Source organism: Leptodactylus fuscus, chromosome 7 (genome assembly GCF_031893055.1).
Source record: "Leptodactylus fuscus isolate aLepFus1 chromosome 7, aLepFus1.hap2, whole genome shotgun sequence".
Classification (NCBI taxonomy): Eukaryota; Metazoa; Chordata; class Amphibia; order Anura; family Leptodactylidae; genus Leptodactylus; species Leptodactylus fuscus.
In genome coordinates, this window is record NC_134271.1 from 77,563,744 (window position 1) to 77,583,435 (window position 19,692).

Consider the following 19,692-nt stretch of genomic DNA (forward strand, 5'->3'; position numbering starts at 1 on the left):
AGTTTTAATTAGCCATGTATTAATTTCACATGGCTCGTTCCCTTTAAGAGGGCACAGATACCTCCCCCCTGTGTGTTTGTTTCTGTCCTGTGTAAAGGATCGGACAGGTGGAGAGGACTCTGTGTCCTCCTAAAGAGAAAGAAGGAAGAAGTTGTAAGTTGCAGGTTCTCACCTGTTCAAATCATCTTCAGTGAAGCACTCTGGCTTCTGGACTTCTGTGTCAGTCCTGCAGGGAGAAGAGGGGTAAGTTTAAAGGCTCCTTTATCTCTTCATATATCCCTGCCTCCCTCCCACAATGTTTGCCTCATGTATCCCCGTCAGTCCCGTCTTGTTTGGGCTCTGTGGAGCCGCGCACCGCTGGTGTGTACGCACGGCTCCAGGAATGGGAACTTCCGTTTTCGTGGAACCTTCTCTGTCTAGGAGGTTCCCGGCCGGGCGCTCATAGAGGTGACACCGGCACTTCCGGTTTCGGCATCCGCCGCTCCGGGACCACGCAGACAGCGGTGCAGTGCGGCTATAGAGGCAAGGTATGTGCCAAGGGTCTGTTGGCTAGGGAGGGAGCAACTCATAAGGCCTGAGAGTGCTCTCAGGAGGGCAAGGAACAGAGCTCACATATTTTTTTGTTAAGCCACGCCCCTTTCTGGATACAGGGCTGTAAACAGGGGCATGGCTGCTTCCCTCATTGCCTGCTAGTTTAATCCACTAGCTGGTTCCGTGTTGTGGCTCGTGTTACTGCTTCAACTACACTTGTTCTAGTGCAAACTCGACTGAAGTTTGGTAAGTTGTCTGACTGAAGCTGGGTGAGTCTCCTTATATGGTTCCTTGAATGTACTCCTTTATGTTCCGTATCCTATGCTTAGGTATCGCTGAAAGCTAGTTTCTTTGTCATGTCTTCGTCTTCCACCCCTCCGGGGATCAAGTGAGACGGATGAAGTCTTCAAAAGGAGACATCTGGCTTGTATTGAATGTGACGTTCTACTACCTGATAGTAGGTGCGGTCTTTTTCATCTGCTAATTCTCCCAATGGTGGGAGTATCCTGAATGTCATTTTTTGCCTCTAGGCTATGACTGGTCATGCTGCCAGCAATGCAGGGGACCTCTGCGGGAGGAACCCGTTACCAGTGATATGGTAGCATAGGTCAAGGAGTACATGGTGAGTACGTTAGCCGCTAAAAGGGGTAGGGTCCCCACTGGCTTCTAAGTATCCTTGTTTTTGCAGGATGATTCCTTAAAGGATATCCGTACATCACTGGCTCAGCTCACCAAGAAACAGTGCATGAGAGGCGTTCTGTTTCGCTCCAGGTGGAGGATGAGTCCATATCATCGGACGACCAGTCCTCCTGTTCCAGCAGACCCATTTTTTCATCGTGAGAAGACTAACAAGCTGCTGAAGGCCATCTGGTCGTGGGACCAGATTGGCGAGGGGGAAGCCTCTGCGTCCACCTCTGAAAAGCGGAGGGTTTTTCAAGTGGACGCCTCCATGGCCAGTTTAATGGAACAAGAGTGGAAGCAGCCGGAGGAAGCTTATGTCACCACCAGGGCTTTCAAAGCAGTATATCCAATTGATTCCTCCCAGCTGGATCGCTGGGGTCCTCCGCCCAAGGTGGATTTGGCCATCTCAAAGCTCTCCCGTCGCACTGTCGTGCCTATTGATGATGGGTCAAACCTCCAAGATTTGCTCGATAGGAGAGTGGATTCAACACTCAAGAAGGCGTATTCGTCTGCTTCAGCCCAGATGGCAGTGGGCATCGCCTCCACAGAAGTAGCTGATAAGCTTCAAGCCCGGTTGGACCGTCTGGAGCGGGACATCGACTCCGGGGCCAACAGGGATGTCATCCTGGCGTCCATGGGGGAATTCCGTCTCGCTACGGATTTCCTGAGAGAGTGAGCAAGACAGAAGGTGAAACTGGCTTCCAAGACCATGGCTCTGAATACCGCTGCCAGGAGGCCCTTGTGGCTCAATCCTTGGCGGGCTGATGTCACCTCCAAATTTTCTTTATGCTCCCTCCCCTTTCAACCAGGGAAGATTTTCGGCCAGGGGCTGGACGACCTGATGGAGGGGCTGGCTGAAGGTAAAGGCAGGTCGCTACCACAAGCGACCAGAAGAAGAAGGCTTTCCCCTTCTAGGGGTCGAGAGTCTACATCCCAATACAGGCCTCAGCAAGGTAACCAGAGACGCTCCAGATACCGCCCAAAGGGGCGGGGCAAGGGGTCCCCAAGGAAGACCCTAAGAAGAAGGGGTTTTGAGGAGGCTTCGCTATCTGTGTCCAGCTCTCCCGTAGGAGGGCGCCTTTCCAAATTTTTCCGTGGCGTGGCATCTTCACATTTTGGATCCATGGGTCCTTCAGTTCGTTCAGCGGGGGTACGCAATAGAGTTCTCACACCCTCCTGTGGACCGGTTCATCACTACGCGGGTTTTACCAGCTCTACAACAGGTCTGCCTGGAGGCTTCCGTGGCAGAATATTTTGCAAAGGGGGACCTGGAAAGGGTCCCTCCCTCAGAAGTGGGATAAGGAGTTTATTCACCCGTATTCCTGGTTCCAAAGTCCACAGGAGGGTGGCGGATGATTATAGATCTTCGGTTCCTCAACCTTTTCATAAAGGGAAAGCCATTCAGGATGAAGTCCATAGACTCAGTAACCAACTTTCTATTGCGCGACGAGGTCATGGTCACCCTGGACCTAAAGGATGCCTACTTACATATCCCCACCTTCCCGCCACACAAGAAGTATCTACGCATAGCCATTCTTATGGCTGGTCACAGAGAGCACCTACAGTTCACTGCTCTGCCATTCGGCATATCGTCAGCCCCGTACGTATTCACCAAGATGGTCGCACCAGTTACCGCCACCCTCAGACTGCAAGGCCTCTTCGTGGTTCCCTACCTCGACGACTGGCTTATAAAAGCTCAGTCTACTTCAATTCTCCATCACCACCTCCAGATAGCCATCTCCTTCCTCCAGGAGTTGGGTTGGCTGATCAATTGGGAGAAGTCAGAAATAGTGCCATCCACCCGGAAGAAATTCCTAGGGTTTATTCTGGATTCCCAGAGCATGCAGATTTTCCTATCCTGTCCAAGGCGAGCGAAAATAGAAGCTTCAGTGCAGGGCCTTTTCCGGACCCGGCGGGTCACCATCCGCACCGCCATGCGGGTCCTAGGCCTAATGTCGTCTTCAGCCAAGGCGGTCCCTTGGGCTTCATGGCATTTGCGTCCCCTTCAGATGGAGGTGTTGAGAGCCTGGAACAGATCTCCACGGGGACTGCACAGGAAGATCTGCCTTTCTCCCGGTACCCGTCTTTCCCTCAGATGGTGGAGACACCTGAAAGACGGAAGGTCCTCGGTCCAACCTCGTTGGACCCTGTTGACAACAGATGCGTCCCGTACGGGATGGGGAGCCCACCTAGACGGCGGGACCGTCCAGGGTCTGTGGAGGAATCCAAAGGTAGGAACCTCCAACCTGAAGGAGCTAAAAGCAGTCTATCTGGTGCTGAAGTACTTTGCCCCTTTTCTCGAAGGGAAGGCAGTCAAGGTCCGGTCAGACAACATGACGACGGTAGTATACTTGAACAAGCAAGGCGGCACCAGGGTTCCAGCCCTACTGAGAGAGGCGAACTTGATTTTCACGTGGGCAGAGAAGAATCTGTCCCACATATCCGCTGTTCACATCAAGGGCTCCCTGAACATAGTAGCGGATCAGTTGAGTCGGGGTATCCCTGTATCAGGAGAATGGTCTCTCAATCAAGACAGATTCCAACAGATTGTCCAAGCATGGGGCCTTCCAGACGTCGACCTCATGGCAACCTGACTCAACGCCAAGGTGGAAACCTTCTGTTCTCTGTACCAGGAGGACAATGCCTTGGCAGTGGATGCCCTGTCCATCCCATGGAGGTTCAGGCTGATATACATTTTCCCTCCAGTTTCCATCATACCCAAGGTATTGATGAAAATCAGACAGGACCAAGTCTCGGGAGTTGCCATAATCCCGTTCTGGCCGAAAAGGACTTGGTTTGCCCAGCTCATGTGGATGAGTCAAGGCAGGTATTGGAGGCTTCCCCCCTCCCAGATCTGGTGACACAAGGAGAGCTGAGACACCACGATCTGAGGAGATTCAATCTGACAGCCTGGAGGTTGACCAGTCCCTATTAAGGAATAGAGGACTGTCTGAAGGCGTCCTAAGGACTTTAGCCAGCGCCAGGGCCAACTCTACCAATAAGAATTACCGTAGGGTCAGTAATATTTTCCAGGCCTCGTGCACGGATCACATAGTGGACTCCTCCGATCCCCCTGTGAGGGCGATCCTGGATTTCCTTCAGGACGGCCTAGACAGAGGGCTTGCAGCTTCTACCCTGAAGGTACATGTGGCCGCTCTGTCCGCCTATCTAGGGAGGCGGTTGTCTCAAGATCCTTTAGTGAGCACCTTTATCAAAGGGGCAACTAGGCTGAGACCAGCAGTATCTGCTCCTGTCCACCAATGGGACCTCAACATGGTCCTAAAGGCACTTTGTGTTGCTCCATTCGAACCCCTGGAGGAGGTGGATCTAAAGTGGCTGACCTATAAGGTATCTTTTCTCCTCGCTGTCACCTCGGCAAAAAGAGTAGGGGAGCTTCAAGCACTCTCATCGGAAGCTCCTTACATTGCCTTCTTTGAAGACCGTGTTCAGTTAAGATTTCTGCCAGGGTTCAGGCCTAAGGTTTCTTCTAGGGCAAATGTGTGTCAGCTCATTTGCCTGCCAACCTTTTCCAGTACCCACTTCCCCTGAGGAGGAGAGGTGGCATACTCTGGATTTAGTCCAGAACCTGCAGATTTATCTTCAGCGCATGCACGCTTTCAGGAGATCTGAAAACTTATTAATAAATTATGTAGTTTGCCATAAAGGCCGCAAGGCTTCTAAAGCAACCATCTCCCGCTGGGTGAAGGAAGCAATCAAGTTGGCGTTTGTGAAACAGAACTTACCTCCGCCCACTGTCCTAAGGGCCCACTCGACACGGGCAGTGTCGACCTCTTGGGCGGAAATCAAGGCTTTTGCCTTGGATTAGATTTGTGCAGCAGCATCCTGGTCTTCAGAATCGACTTTTGTGAAGCTCTACCGACTTGATCGGTATAGCTCAGAAGCTACTGCCTTCGGGCGCACTGTATTACATTCTGCTTGTGTTTAATGTCCCACCCTTATGGGGATTACTTGCTATTTCCCCACATTGTCCCCCCCTATTGTTGTTTATTTGAAATGTATGTATTATTACTTGTTATTTACACACAGGGGGGAGGTATCTGTGCCCTCTTAAAGGGAACGAGCCATGTGAAATTAATACATGGCTAATTAAAACTCCGCCTGTCCTACCAGCACACAGGGGCACGAAATACCCCACATTGTGCCGCTGTTAGGACTAAGGGAAACAAGATTATTTACATAATCCTTCTTTTGGAACCGCTCTCCATGTTTGCCACTTACGTGGGAAAAAATCAAAGTGGAAATGTAAGAAATGCGTTGTCAATGACATTCGGCAGCCGAGTTGTCCATATTCTGTAAGCCTGGTGTCTACTAATTCGGCAGAGTTTTCAGCTCATCTCTTTCCCAAGGAAGTTCTTCACTATTAGCACAAATGCATCTCAAGCTGCAAGTTCCAGAGGGTTGAGTTTTGTTCTGAATGTGTCATTGCATTACTTTGTTGATTTCAGGGCCAATATCAATTCCGGCCTTTATTTTAGCCTTAGTTTTCAGTGTGCTAAACTTCTTCTTCAAATACTGGAAACCATTTCCATCACAATCAAGTGCAATTACAAATTTTTCATCAAACCAAGTTTAATATGAAGTGATGGAAGATAAACTTGAAGTGGATCGACCAGTGATTTGTGTTGTACATTGTACTCACCAACTGTGTTCTCAACTCTAGAGAGGCCACTGTCTCATATTGTAATGATTGTCGTCATCACAAATGTTCCATAGGCACAAAAAAACATATGCTTTGTGTAACCTAACTGTAGGCCAAGCACCTTCAGGTCAGCACAAATTGTCCATCTATGTTCTGAATATTTGATTATTTCCAATTACCCTCCATTTAACAGGAACAGGTGAACCATCTAACTCCATCATAATACCAATAACATCAGTACAGAAACAGACATCACTTTTCATTGCATAGTATTCAGCTAACTTGGTGTGTTGATGATGAAAGTGTTTTGGTGCTGGACAGGTTTGGGTATGTCCATTGGAATATTTCCAATATAATAATGCATAATATTATAACTAAATAAGCTTTACAAGTATAACTTAAAATCTAGACGTGTGAGGCAAATTCCAAGTTCATATTTGGAATCAGTGTGCTCATTTTAGAATAAATCACATTTTTCTCTCAGTAGCAAAATCATTGTTGTGCAGTGTTATTATTGCTTGTTTAGGTAGGGATCACACTACCGTTGGTGTCCGCTCAGAAGGTGTCCATTAAAAAAAAAGAAAAAAAAAGGCACCTATCATAATGGACACAAATGGACAGTAACTGATGGCTGTCAGATACTGTCCGTTATATGTCCGTTGCCCATAGACCTCAATGTTAACCCCCCCCCCCCAAAAAAAAACGGACACTTACGAACAGAAAAGTCCTGCATGTAGGATTTTTTTATCTGCTTGAAAAACGGACATGGTTGTAAAGGGACGCTAAAGGACACAAACGAACACAAGATAAAATCTCATTGAAATGAATGGAAATTACAAACAGACCAGTTAGTTTCTGTTGCTAAAATCTTGTGTGGACAATAGCCACGGACACTGCTGAGCGGACACCAACGATAGTGTGAACGCCTCCTAACTCATATCTTCTAATTGTATCTAGGGGAATAATATCCCATGTGTACTGCCAACAGAGAAAGAGGAAAGACCTGTGTCACGGAGCGAAGGCGTACGTCCTTCCTCCGGAGGATATCTTGAATCAACAGGGACGCAAGAGGTCGGGAGACAACAGCAATTTATTGTAATCCACAAAGTTAGTAGCTGGCGGCAGTCACATCAACTGTAATAACAATAAGTCCACAGAAGTCACAATCCAATGATAGCTTTGGTTCCTTGGTCCTGTAACTAAATCCTGGCTCTCTGCAGAGCTGTGCACAGGCCGGCTAACCCATACTAACTGCTAGCTACATACTATATACTAAGACTGTTACATCCTATATCTGTGGGTGGGAAGGGCTGAGTCACAGATCCTTCCCCCCTCACCTATACCAAGGAGAGCAGACTCCCTGTCTACTTTGGACAATGCACCGTCCAACATCTTCTTGGGGACACCAATCAGATTATCTCCACCCATTGTCCTCACTAGTTAGAGGTATTTGCATACAATGTGCTAACACACTAGACCCTAATCAGCCAACTACACATTGATGTATACAACAGGTTAGAGAATACACTCCACATGAAATATATATTACACATGGCCTATAGTATAGACTCTAAACATCCCGCGACAACCCCTCCCCCTCTCAAAACATGTGCATGACACAATTGGCCTACACAGGTAAATTGGGGAATGCACATCAGTCTCTATAGCTCATATGTCCTCCTGCCGGGATAACCCATCTGCGTTCTGGTGTTGGTTCCCTCGGCGGTACTGAATGGTAAAGTTGTAGGGTTGAAGGGCTGGCATCTGGCAGAAAATCCGGTCGATCCATGTTGGCTTCTCTCTGAGCTTGGCTTCGGGTCACTGCTCCCACAAAGTGGCACTGTAGATTTCCAACATCGTTGCCTAACAGAACATCGGCCGGCAGCCCGCTCATCACACCAATTGTGCATCGTTTTGGTCCATAACCATAGTCGAGTTCCACGGTAGCTTTAGGAATACGTCTCCGAGTACCCCCCGCCAACTTGATAGAAATGCCAGGGCCCTCCTCTAGGGCCTCGGGTCGCACAACTCGAGGGTCCGCTACCGTTAGGAAAGCTCCCGAGTCCCGGAATCCAACAACTGTTCGGCCATCCAGGAGGACCTCCTGCAAGTGCTTCCGCTGAAGGTTTGCGGGATGCATGGCGGAAGGCTGAATCCCATAGACCCCTGGAGGTGGAACAGATGGGTCATTCATGGAGTCATCTGGAAATGGGGCCAAACTTTCTGTCCTAGGGGTGGTTCCCAGGTAGTGAATAGGCCGGGATGCCACTGTGGAACGTGCCCCCCAGTTAGCAGGGCAGCTAGCTTGCAAATGTCCAGGCCGCCCGCACCCAAAACATCTGCGCTCTAGAGTTCTTCCAGCAGGTCATTGTCTAGGGACAGGGTTGTTCATAGCTGGAGGCCGATGGGCAGGGGTAGAGGGGGAATTGTAATCCTGAGGCCGGACACGAAAGGTGGGTGGCTGGCTGAAGGGTGTCTGGGGGACTGTGGTAGTTTTCCGCTCCTCTGCAAACAACCTCTTCCACTGCGGCTTGATGGTCAGGCCCTCATCTGCAAGGGAAGCAGCTTGCTCAACTGTGGCTGGGTTCCGTTCCAGCACCCACTCACGGATCTCAGCGGGGCACTGGGAAAAGAACTGTTCCTTAAGTATGACTTGGAGGATCTTATCGACTGTGACAGCCTCCTCTCCTTCTAGCCAGCGCTTGCATGCTTGCTTCAACTTGTGGGCGAACATGTGGAAGGGGCTTCCTCCATTGTAAGACAAAGAGCGGAACTGAACTCGGTAGGTCTCTGGAGTGACTGCATAATACTTCTGCACTGCTCTTTTAATGGCCTCATAGTCCCGCTGATCACTAGGGTCCATGGCTCTGAGAGCTTCCGCAGCCCCATCTCGTAGGTGCCCCACCAGATACCGGACCCAATCCTTCTCTGGGACTTCCATCAGGTGGCACTGGTGTTCGAAGTCCTGAAAATATCCATCAACATCCCCAGCCGCTTCCTCAAAGGTCTTGAAGTGTTTATGGGAGACATATGGTGGTTCTCTCACTGTTGGGCTGGGGGTCGACGTTTGATTATAATTCCTCGTAGTTATCTCAGTCATTCGCATTTCATGCGCCATTCTTTCCTTTTCATGCGCCATTCTCTGTTCCTCCTTCTCCGTTTCCTGAGCCCTCTGTAATGCTCTACTCCTTTGCTCTGCAGTTGCTTCTAGCCCCAGCACTGCCAATTCCTCCTCATACAAAACAACACATCTGCTCTTTTGGGTCTGTACCTGCCACTCCTGTATCTCTACTCTCTCCTGGGGGCAGCCCTCCTCATTGTCGCTTTGCAGGGTCATCTCCTCCAGTGCCTCGATCAGTTGGTCTTTCGTTCTTCCCTGGTAACTCAGGTTTAGTTCCCGGGCCCTTACTTGTAGACTTGCCATAGTCCAGTTCCTGTATTCTGAGGTTGTGGCTCCATTAATCGCTGGGCTGCTGTAGTGCATCTCACTGTCCGCTGTTGATCCCACTGCTGCCAACCAGTTGTCACGGAGCGAAGGTATACGTCCTTCCTCCGGAGGATATCTTGAATCAACAGGGACGCAAGAGGTCGGGAGACAACAGCAATTTATTGTAATCCACAAAGTTAGTAGCCGGCGGCAGTCACATCAACCGTAATAACAATAAGTCCACAGAAGTCACAATCCAATGATAGCTTTGGTTCCTTGGTCCTGTAACTAAATCCTGGCTCTCTGCAGAGCTGTGCACAGGCCGGCTAACCCATACTAACTGCTAGCTACATACTATATACTAAGACTGTTACATCCTATATCTGTGGGTGGGAAGGGCTGATTCACAGATCCTTCCCCCCTCACCTATACCAAGGAGAGCAGACTCCCTGTCTACTTTGGACAATGCACCGTCCAACATCTTCTTGGGGACACCAATCAGATTATCTCCACCCATTGTCCTCACTAGTTAGAGGTATTTGCATACAATGTGCTAACACACTAGACCCTAATCAGCCAACTACACATTGATGTATACAACAGGTTAGAGAATACACTCCACATGAAATATATATTACACATGGCCTATAGTATAGACTCTAAACATCCCGCGACAACCTGTTTTACGGAGATGAGTTTTTCCTTGGAGTAGCGTTTCTTCCATAGGCATTCTGAAACTCGTAAAGCATGTCTCAACTCTAATATGTGTGAGGGGGAGAGTAATGGCGGCATCTGTGTCATGGAGCACGGATATGCCAGAGTGTGGTAGAAGAGAGTCAGAAAGTGTGTGGATATCAAGGTGGTTAAAGTTCCTGTGGTAGGGATGGAGGGGTGTTAGTGTCTGGATTGAAAGGTTTGTTACAGATGAGAGTGATGAGAATGTTAGTGAAGTTGTGGTCAGAGAGCATGGTGGGAGAGTTAGAGAGGTTGGATAGGGAACAGAGGCGAGTGAAGATGAGGTTCAGTCAGGGGTGAACCTAGGCTTTGTGCCGCCTGAGGCGGATGTCAGAAAGCCCCCCCCCCCCGAGGAGGGGGCAGAGCCACACGGAGGGGAGGGGCTGAGCGGAGGGGGTGGGACCGAGCGGAGGGGCAGGGCGGAGCCGGCGGCGTTAGTAGGCAGAGAGAGGACCTGCTCTCTGTTAAGTGTGAGGGGCAGCCGCTGGAGCAGCGCTGCGTCCACAGGGCCGCCCCAATCCACCGCTCTCTTCCCGTGCCGGGCTCCTGAAACGGTGACGCTAAGCCAGTCCTGGACTGGCTTAGGTCAGTAAAAATGCCACACACCCCCACCCCCCTCCGCGGCCCTGGCATAGCGCCACCTGAAGTGGTTGCTTCAGGTCACCTCATGAGAGGTGCGGCGCTGGGTTCAGTGTGTCCCCTTTGTGAGTGAATGGGTGTAATCTAGTTTATTACATACTAGCTTCTGCCCACGACTTCGTCTGCGTGGACTGCAGAATTGGGTCCAGAGAGAAATTAAAAATGTTTGAGTAATAAAAAAAGTAATGGGATAAAAAAAAGTCACCCATCATATTGCTTGCGCTGTAATATAGAGAAATAGCTACAGTTTTGCATTTAAGTCATTAGGTATTTGATATGGTAATCACAAAATTTATATACCGTATTTTTCGGACTATAAGACGCACTTTTTTCCCCAAAAATTTGGGGGGAAAAGAAGGGTGCGTCTTATAGTCCGAATGTGGCGCCTGGCATCCGCTCTAATAGAGAGGTGGATGCCGGCAAGGGATAGACGCCGGGGCCTGAGACATTGCTGCGCTTCTCTGCCCTGCATGAAGCCAGCAGCGGCAGCGGCGATGCTATTCCGCTCCTCCGTCCCCCCGCCGCTGGCTTCATGCAGGGCAGAGGAGCGTAGCGATGTCTCAGGCCCCGGCACCTGTGCCAGCGTCTATCCCTCGCCGGCACCCGCCTCTCCTAGTACAGCGGATGCCGGGTCAGTATCGGTGGCCCCTTCTCCCCCGGGGCTGGTCCCCACCGGCCCCATACCTGTGAAGTTGCAGGCCGGCTCCTGCGCGGCGATATCGCAGGAGCCGACCTGTTCGGGTGACAGCAGGGAGCCTAATGAGGCTCCCAGGCCTGTCACGGCTATATTAGTATTGCGGCTGGGTCTATGACCAGCCGTAATACTAATATACAGAATGGCCCATAGACGGCAATACAGTTGTATTGCCATCTATGGGACTTGCAATCAAGTGACCGCAGGTTCAAGCCCCCAGGGGGGAATAAAATAGTAAAAAAAAAAAAAAAAAAAGCTTTAAAAATATGAAATAAATAAAAGTTCTAAATCACCTCCTGTCCCTAGAATATATATATAAAAGTAGAAAATCATATATCATAAACCACCAGGTTTTTTTTCAATACAAGGTGATCTAAGCAATAGATATTCCCCAAAATGGTATAACTAAAAAGTACTTCTGGCCCCGCAAAAAAAAACACTCTATGCGTCCCCGTACAGCTGCAGGGTCACCTGTCAATGTGGCCTTGCAGCTGTTGCAAAACTACAACTCCCATATATTAAATATTTTACCATTTTTTTGCTTCAAAATTTTTTTTCCCTATTTTCCTCCTCTAAAACCTAGACTCACAAACCTTGGACACACGTATGTTAAGTTATAATTAGATGACTTTGTATGAGTTATTATTTTCCGCCAGTACATGTAAGTTTTGATCACTCTTTAGCAAGCAACATAAAGCTGACAATATGAGAAGTAAGGAGTGCACAAATGAATTCCTGCCTCTTTCAGCATTTGGCCCTGGGACTTATTTAAATCATATAATGTCGTCTATAGAAGTATATTAACATATGTTTGTCCAAAAAAATAATAACATAAATTTTGCGACTACCATATCAAATACCTAATGACTTAAACGCAAAACTGCAGCTATTTATCTCTATTACAATGCAAGCAATATGATGGGTGAAATTTTTTATCCCATTAATGTTTTTTATTACTCACACATTTTTAATTTCTCTCTGGACCCAATTCTGAAATCGTGGGCAGAAGCTTGTGTTGCACACCTAATGAACTAACACTGGTGTGGTTGGGGGGGTTTATATTCTTTATTCACTTTATCTGTAATCATAAGGGACATGCATCAATATGGAGAGTAGGACCTCCCTTCTTCTTGCTATCTCAGGTGCACTACAATAAGTGTCCTTCCATACTATCTAGTAGTTATACATTAGCATCAAGTTCTCAGTCATTCCTAACATCAGTGACTGTATCAACATATACTGAACAATACAATATGAGAATATAACAACAACATGGCTGAAGCAATTAATCACTGTACCTGTAATCATAAGGGACATGCATCAATATGGAGAGTAGGACCTCCCTTCTTCTTGCTATCTGAGGTGCACTACAATAAGTGTCCCACCAGAAACACACCTCTGAGATACATGGTCCCACTCTAGTGTCAGATTACAGGACCTGTAAACTGCTAGTCTGACACTAGGTAATATCCAAATTTTTGTGTGGTGGATCTTTCTCTGTATATATATCTCACATTCTTCCCCACTAAATTAATGTCGTCCTCGACATTCCGCATTTCCACAATTATGTGGGTTGTCTTAAGGTACTTTAGTAATTGAGAACAATCAATTGGTGGTGATATCTCCAATAGAGGTCAATGCCTCATTGTGACATATGTTCCTATAAAATGTCACAACTTACTTCTAGGTCCGTTGCTAGCTAAGAGACCTAGAAGAGCCAATGTTAGCACTGGTTCTAAGTAGTATTGGACCACCATGCATAACAATGCTACTACAATATCTGACCCTCATTTTATGAGGTGGAGATTGGTCAGGTCTAATTTTTGCATTAAATATGACCACATGACCATGTAACCTCACAGTTTCTATCGCTACACAACTAGAAACATTGCCAAATAAACAAACTAATTATAAACGTAACAGTGCAATTGCTTTGAAGGTAAATAGTCTTTATATCCGCTCACAGTTCTCCAGAAAATATGCTGGTGGTAGGTACCATTCAGGTTGTCTCTCTTGGCCAATGGTTTTCACTACCTGTTTAGCATGAAAACTTCTTGGTACCCTACTTGGTTCTCCCATGGTATCATAAGTAAGTGTAACCGGCCTTCGCCTTTCTCTCGCAACAGAAGATTTTTTCAAAGTCTGTTGTTCTGAAATTTCTGTTTCTTCATCTGTTTCTGGGTCTGTTGATTCAGATTTCTCCATCCATACTTCTTCCTCTGGAGTTGTTGCAGATTCCTCTGATGGCTTTTCTGACTCTGACAGTAGACTTTCAGGTGATGCCAAGATCTCTGATGAATTTTGTGGTTCAAATTCTGCTGCGTCAGGATTAAGTTTACTGCCTTGTGCTGTATAGTTATCTGTTGTAGGTGAACTTAATGAACACATTTCATCTTCTTCATCAACACTATCAGTTTCATATCCTACATGTGATGTTGGTTTTGATCGCTTTGCTTTGGAGGATCTCTCTTGGCCTAACAATTCAGCAGTCTGCTGTACATCTGGAAGATAGTCACAAGATAATAACAGATTACGGTGCAAAATCCTTGATCTGTTGCCACCTGACTCTGGTTTTACCTCATACACTGGACTGTTTTCGTGTTTTCTTCTCACGACAACATAAATCTTATCTTCCCAATAAGAGCGAAGTTTTCCTGGTCCTCCTTTCTCATGTAAGTTCTTCACTAGAACTCGACTTCCTGGAGTAAGTTCAGCACCATGACTTTTTTGATCATAGTATTCCTTGCTTTTACATGCTGACTTCTTTGCTGTTTCTGAAGCTATTTTATAAGCTTCTGCCATTCTCTTTTTCCAGACTGTAACATAATCTGCGTAAGTTTTGTATTTCTCTGATACTGGAGTGTCAAACATTATGTCAATTGGAAGTCTTGGTGATCGACCATACAATAGGTAGAAAGGTGAATACCCTGTTGCTTCACTTTTAGTACAATTGTAAGCGTGGACAACTTTTGACAAAGAGTTCTTCCAGTCTTGCTTTTCTTCCTCTGTAAGAGTTCTCAACATTGACAACAATGTACGATTAAAACGTTCAACCTGTCCATTACCCTCTGGGTGATATGGAGTTGTATGAGAATTCTGAATTCTGCAGTATTTCCCAAGTCTTGCAAATAACTGATTTTCAAATTCTCTTCCCAGATCATGGTGTAATTTTGTTGGAAAGCCAAACTTTAGAGCAAAATCATTAAATATCTTGTCTGCTGCAGTCTTACCAGACTTGTTTGTGGTAGCATATGCCTGTGCAAACCTTGTAAAATGATCCATTACAACAAGGATGTACTCATATCCTCCTTTGCATTTTTCCAGATGCAAAAAATCAATCGATACCATTTCAAAAGGATAGGTGGAGACAATGTTGTTCAATGGTGCTCTGGTTGGTTTATTGGGACGTTTGTCTTTTAGACACTTGCATTCTCTGGTGACATAATGCTCAATATCCTTCTGCATGTATGGCCAGAAAAAGCATTCTCTAACAAGATTGACAGTTCTTTCTACTCCTAAGTGTCCCATTTGCTCATGAAGTTCTTTAAATACTGTCCTATGGTAGACTTTTGGCAGGACTAATTGTAAGTTATGGCTAGTCTTCCTATAAAGAATACCATCTGAATTGAGGTATAACTTAGACCATTCTCTGAATAAGGCAGTTACAGCTGGTGGTTCTGTTTGTCTCTCCTTCTTAGCCGGAAATCTATTTTGATGTTTGTAGTGTAGCAGTCTCCCAATGATCTTGTCTTCTTCTTGTGCTTTTCTGATAGTTTCTTTTGGGAGCTGGTTAACGCTTGCTCTGAGGCTTTGTTCAGCTTCTCCAGCTGTACTTTCTACAGTTACAGGGCACCACCATGGCATATGTTCCTCCTCTTGTATCTGAACTGCTTGGACAGTGCTACCAATAGCTTCCATGCTGATTTCTTGGGAACATTCCTTCATATACTGGTCAGGATCTAGTGGCATTCTTGACAATCCATCAGCGTCTGCATTTGCTTTCCCTGGGCGGTATTTAATGCTAAAATTGAAGTCTGCAAGTTCTGACACCCATCTATGGCCAGTTGCATTTAATTTTGCTGTAGTGAGAACATAGTTAAGTGGATTGTTGTCTGTATATACAACAAATGATGGACTATAGTACAAGTAGTCTCTAAAACGGTCACATATTGCCCATTTCATTGCCAAAAACTCAAGTTTTCCCGAGTGCAAATGGTAGTTTTTCTCTGCTGCAGTAAGAGTTCTTGAGCCATAACCAATAACTCTCAACTTGCCATTTTGCCTTTGATATAGGACAGCACCAAGTCCTTCCTGAGACGCATCACAGTGCAGTATGAATGGGATGTTGAAGTCTGGATATCCCATCACTGGTGGCTTAACTAACAAATCAATCAGTCTCTCCAGGATTTCTTGATGATGGGCAGTCCAATTGATGGGCTGATGTGCAGGAAGTTGACTTTTTCCCTTGTTTGGACCTATCTCTCTTTGCTTTCTTTTGTGTGGGTGATGGTGAACATGGCCCTGCCGACAGTAGTTCATACAGTGGAGCGGCAATCCGGGAGAAATTTTGAATATATGTCCGGTAGTAGGACAGAAAACCTAGTATTTTTCTAAGCTCTCCCACTGTAGATGGAGGTTTGTTTTTCAAAGCCATTACTGGAGCAATTTCTGCTGGATCCATAGTATAGCCATCACCAGAGACAATCTTACCTAGGAACCGGACTTGTCTTTTGAACACCTCACATTTCTTCGGTGTTAGCTTGATTCCATGCTGTTGGTAGCGCTGAAGCACAGTCCGTATATGTTCCACATGTTCAGTGAAAGACTTACTGTGAACCAGGTTGTCATCAAGATATGGTTGACAGATACTGTCTCTCAGTCCTTCCAAGCATTCTTCCATGTTTCTCTGAAATTCCGCTGGAGCTGAGCTGAGCCCAAAAGGAATACGGATCCATTCATATAATCCCCAAGGTGTTATAAAGGCTGTCAAAGGCCTACTGGATTCTTCCATGAATCCTTGGTGATAGGCTTTCCCTTGATCAAGCACAGAAAACCATGAACTTCCTGACAAACTATTCAGCATATCTTGGATTCTCGGTATAGGATGACGGTCAGGAAATGACTTCTGGTTTAGTTCTCTATAATCACAGCAGAGTCTCAAGCTACCATCTCGTTTTCTTATACATACTATAGGAGAAGAGTAGGATGATTTTGAATTTCTAATCCATCCTCTATTTATCAGGTCTTGTAGGTACTCCTTCACTTCGTTATGAAGCGGTTTTGGCACCGAAGTATATGTCTTTTTAACGGGGGTGGTGTCTTTTAGATTAATCTTTAATTGGAGTGATGGAATACATCCAACATCAGACTCATCTCTGGAGAAGGCATGACATTCTTCTCTTAACATCTGCCTTACTATGCACTGTTCGTCTGCATCAAGATGATCCATAGGAACCGGAGGATCCCATTCCTCTTTAACTGAAGACACTTCACCCTCTGCTTTGTCAACATTTTCCACTGTTTGTATGTTTGCAGTCAGAGAAGAAACTTGAACAGGTTTTATGCAAGCTGTATATACCGCTTTGACTGTTTCCAAGTGACCCAACACGGTTTTTGGATCCAGTACAATATCATGTTTAGTGGGGTTCATTACTGGAATGGTTACCCGAGCATAGTTGTCATAAGGTACAATCACAACTGTCTCATCTGTATATATTCCCTCTGGTAACTGTGCAGTGTTACTTGGCACAAAGAGCTTTTCCTGGTTCTTCTTATGAGGTCCCACATGGACACCACACTTGACACCCATTATAGTACCTGCAGGAATAATGGTATGACGTACTCCAGTTCTTACCTCCTTCACAAATGTTTCTGCTTGGCTCACTTGGACGGCTTTTACCACCATCTCTGCTCTTCTTGTCGGCAGTGAAAATGATGCAGCCAGTGTACTCACCAAAGATGATGAAGGGATTTTTCTCAGGATGACTTCCTCAATCACATTATATCCAATGATTGGCTCTTCAGCTACATTATTGTCACTGGATACTAGAAAAGGCACCAGAAGTTCTATGTTGTCATTACCAGAGGACAGCTGGAAGGTTACTTCTATCCAACCAATGAAAGGAATTTCGGTCTTGTTTACCGCTCTCCCGCATAATGGTTCAGAGCCTAGTAATTCTTCCACTGCCCTTACTTCTGTTTGAGGAAGGTACTGCTGCCGCCAACTTTCATTGATGATACTTGCTTGAGCTCCAGTGTCCCATAATGCCTGAAGAGGAACCCCATTTAGTTTACATAGGACCATACACCTTTTTCCTATTAAATTGATGAGTTTTCTTTGGCCTCTCGACACACTTTCACTCATCTGTAAGTTAGTTGTCGTGCACTTCCTAGAAGTGACTTGCTGTATATTGTTCTGTTGAAGCTCCAGTTGTTGGATACGATCACATACATTTTGGAAATAAGTATGTAGCAGATTTTCTTTGGCTTCCATACCTGAAGATGGTACTTTCTTTGGTTGGGACTGGGGCTTGGCACAGGTTACTGATTGTCCCTCATCAGCAACCTCCTGTCTTTTAACTGTGCAGATCTGGGTGCACAACATCCCCTAGCATAATGTCCTTCTTTACCACATTTGTAGCAGTGGCGACATGTATGACCTTGATTTGATATCTTGCAGGCCTCACAAATTGGATTCTGCTTATTTCTGGAAGTTACTTGGGATGAAACCAATCTTGGTTCTTGAGAAGTCTTAAGTAACTTTTTCAATTCTGACATCTCATTCCTCAGCTCTTTCACAGCCTCCTCCCAGTTTGTCACTTCTGTATCTCCTGAAGGTGGAACTTTCTTTGATTTTAGCGTAGGTGGGGCGGTTTGAGTTGTAGATGACTCTACTTTTGTAAGTAATCCTTGTTGTGTGGTACCAGCCTGCATTTCGCCAAGTTTGCTGATTTTGCTGGAAGAGTACTTCTTTAATTTCTGTTCCCTCTCTTGTTCCCAACTGGCAGCTTCATTCATTTTCTTTATTAATACGTCATCAGTGACAGTGGGATCATCCAAATAAGGTTTCAATTGGAATTTAATGTGTTCACTGAGCAGTCCTGTTCCTACTGATCTCAGGAATTTCCTTTGAATCAAATCCGTTTCAAATTTTTCCTCTGCTCCCACTTCTCTAGAGGCAAAGAGAAGTCTGTCCTTTAGTTCTATAGCCCTGAAGAGGAAATTTTGAGGAGATTCTTTGCTGTCTTGCGAGATATTTACCAGCCGGTGGTATAAGTCCAAGTTGCTCTCCTCCTTGTAGTGTCCTTTTAGGATAGTCTTCAGCTGTGGCAGTGTTAGATCACTTTTCATCTCTAACATATTTCTTATACTCAGGCCGGGGCTTATTGCTTTAACTACTGCCTCAATCACTTCTAATTCACTGTAGCCCTTTTGCAGTCCCATGTCTATCTGGTGCATGAGATTTGTGTAAGACAGTTTGTCTTTTTGACCTCTTTCACCAATTTGACCACTAATTTTAAAGTCTTTCCGTATTGTCATTTCTGGCCACATGTTCTGTGGAGAAGTCCTGCAGTAAGTCTCTCTCTCTGACACCTCTTGCTTTGCTTGACTTGATGTCTCAGAAACAAGGGCTTGGTACTATTCCGTTATCGGGCCAGCAGAGCTGTTCAGCACTAGTATCGGGACAGCAGCAAGCAAGGCCGCATACCCGCATCGCAGTACAGTTCCGGACAGCATCGCGCATCGCAGATGAGTTTGGGACAGCATCGGGTTCAGCAGCATTCACACACACACACAGCTAATTGTAAGTGGATATACTTTATTTCGTAATTGCCGGCAGAGATGCTCAGCACTAGTTATCGGGACAGCAGCAGCATCGTAGTGAGAGAAATGGACGTGCCGGGCTGGTCCGATGCTGACAGAAAAATTGGGCGCCAAATTAGTGTGTTCGTAGTTGTAGTCACAGTACTCACCATTGTTTCAGTCACAGTTCTCAGCAGTTTTGTCAGATGGATTACACGCTGTGGGATTTACCTGCAGATGAAAAATCAGCAATTGAACTGTTCCAAGCCAATGGTCTGATCCATAAGAGCCGGTTTTGTGTTCGTAACCACCAGATGAAAATGTGTTTTTTGGCCAAAGCATCTCCAAAATGGCGGTGCAGCAAACGTCCGTGTGACGAAAAAAAGGGTGTGAGATCGCAAACTTGGTTTGCCAACTCACGCATTCCTTTTCTTACGGCTGCCCGTTTCATATATTGTTGGTGCCAAGAGCTGACATCCGTAGAGTTTTGTGAACAGCAATTGAAGATGAATCACAACACCT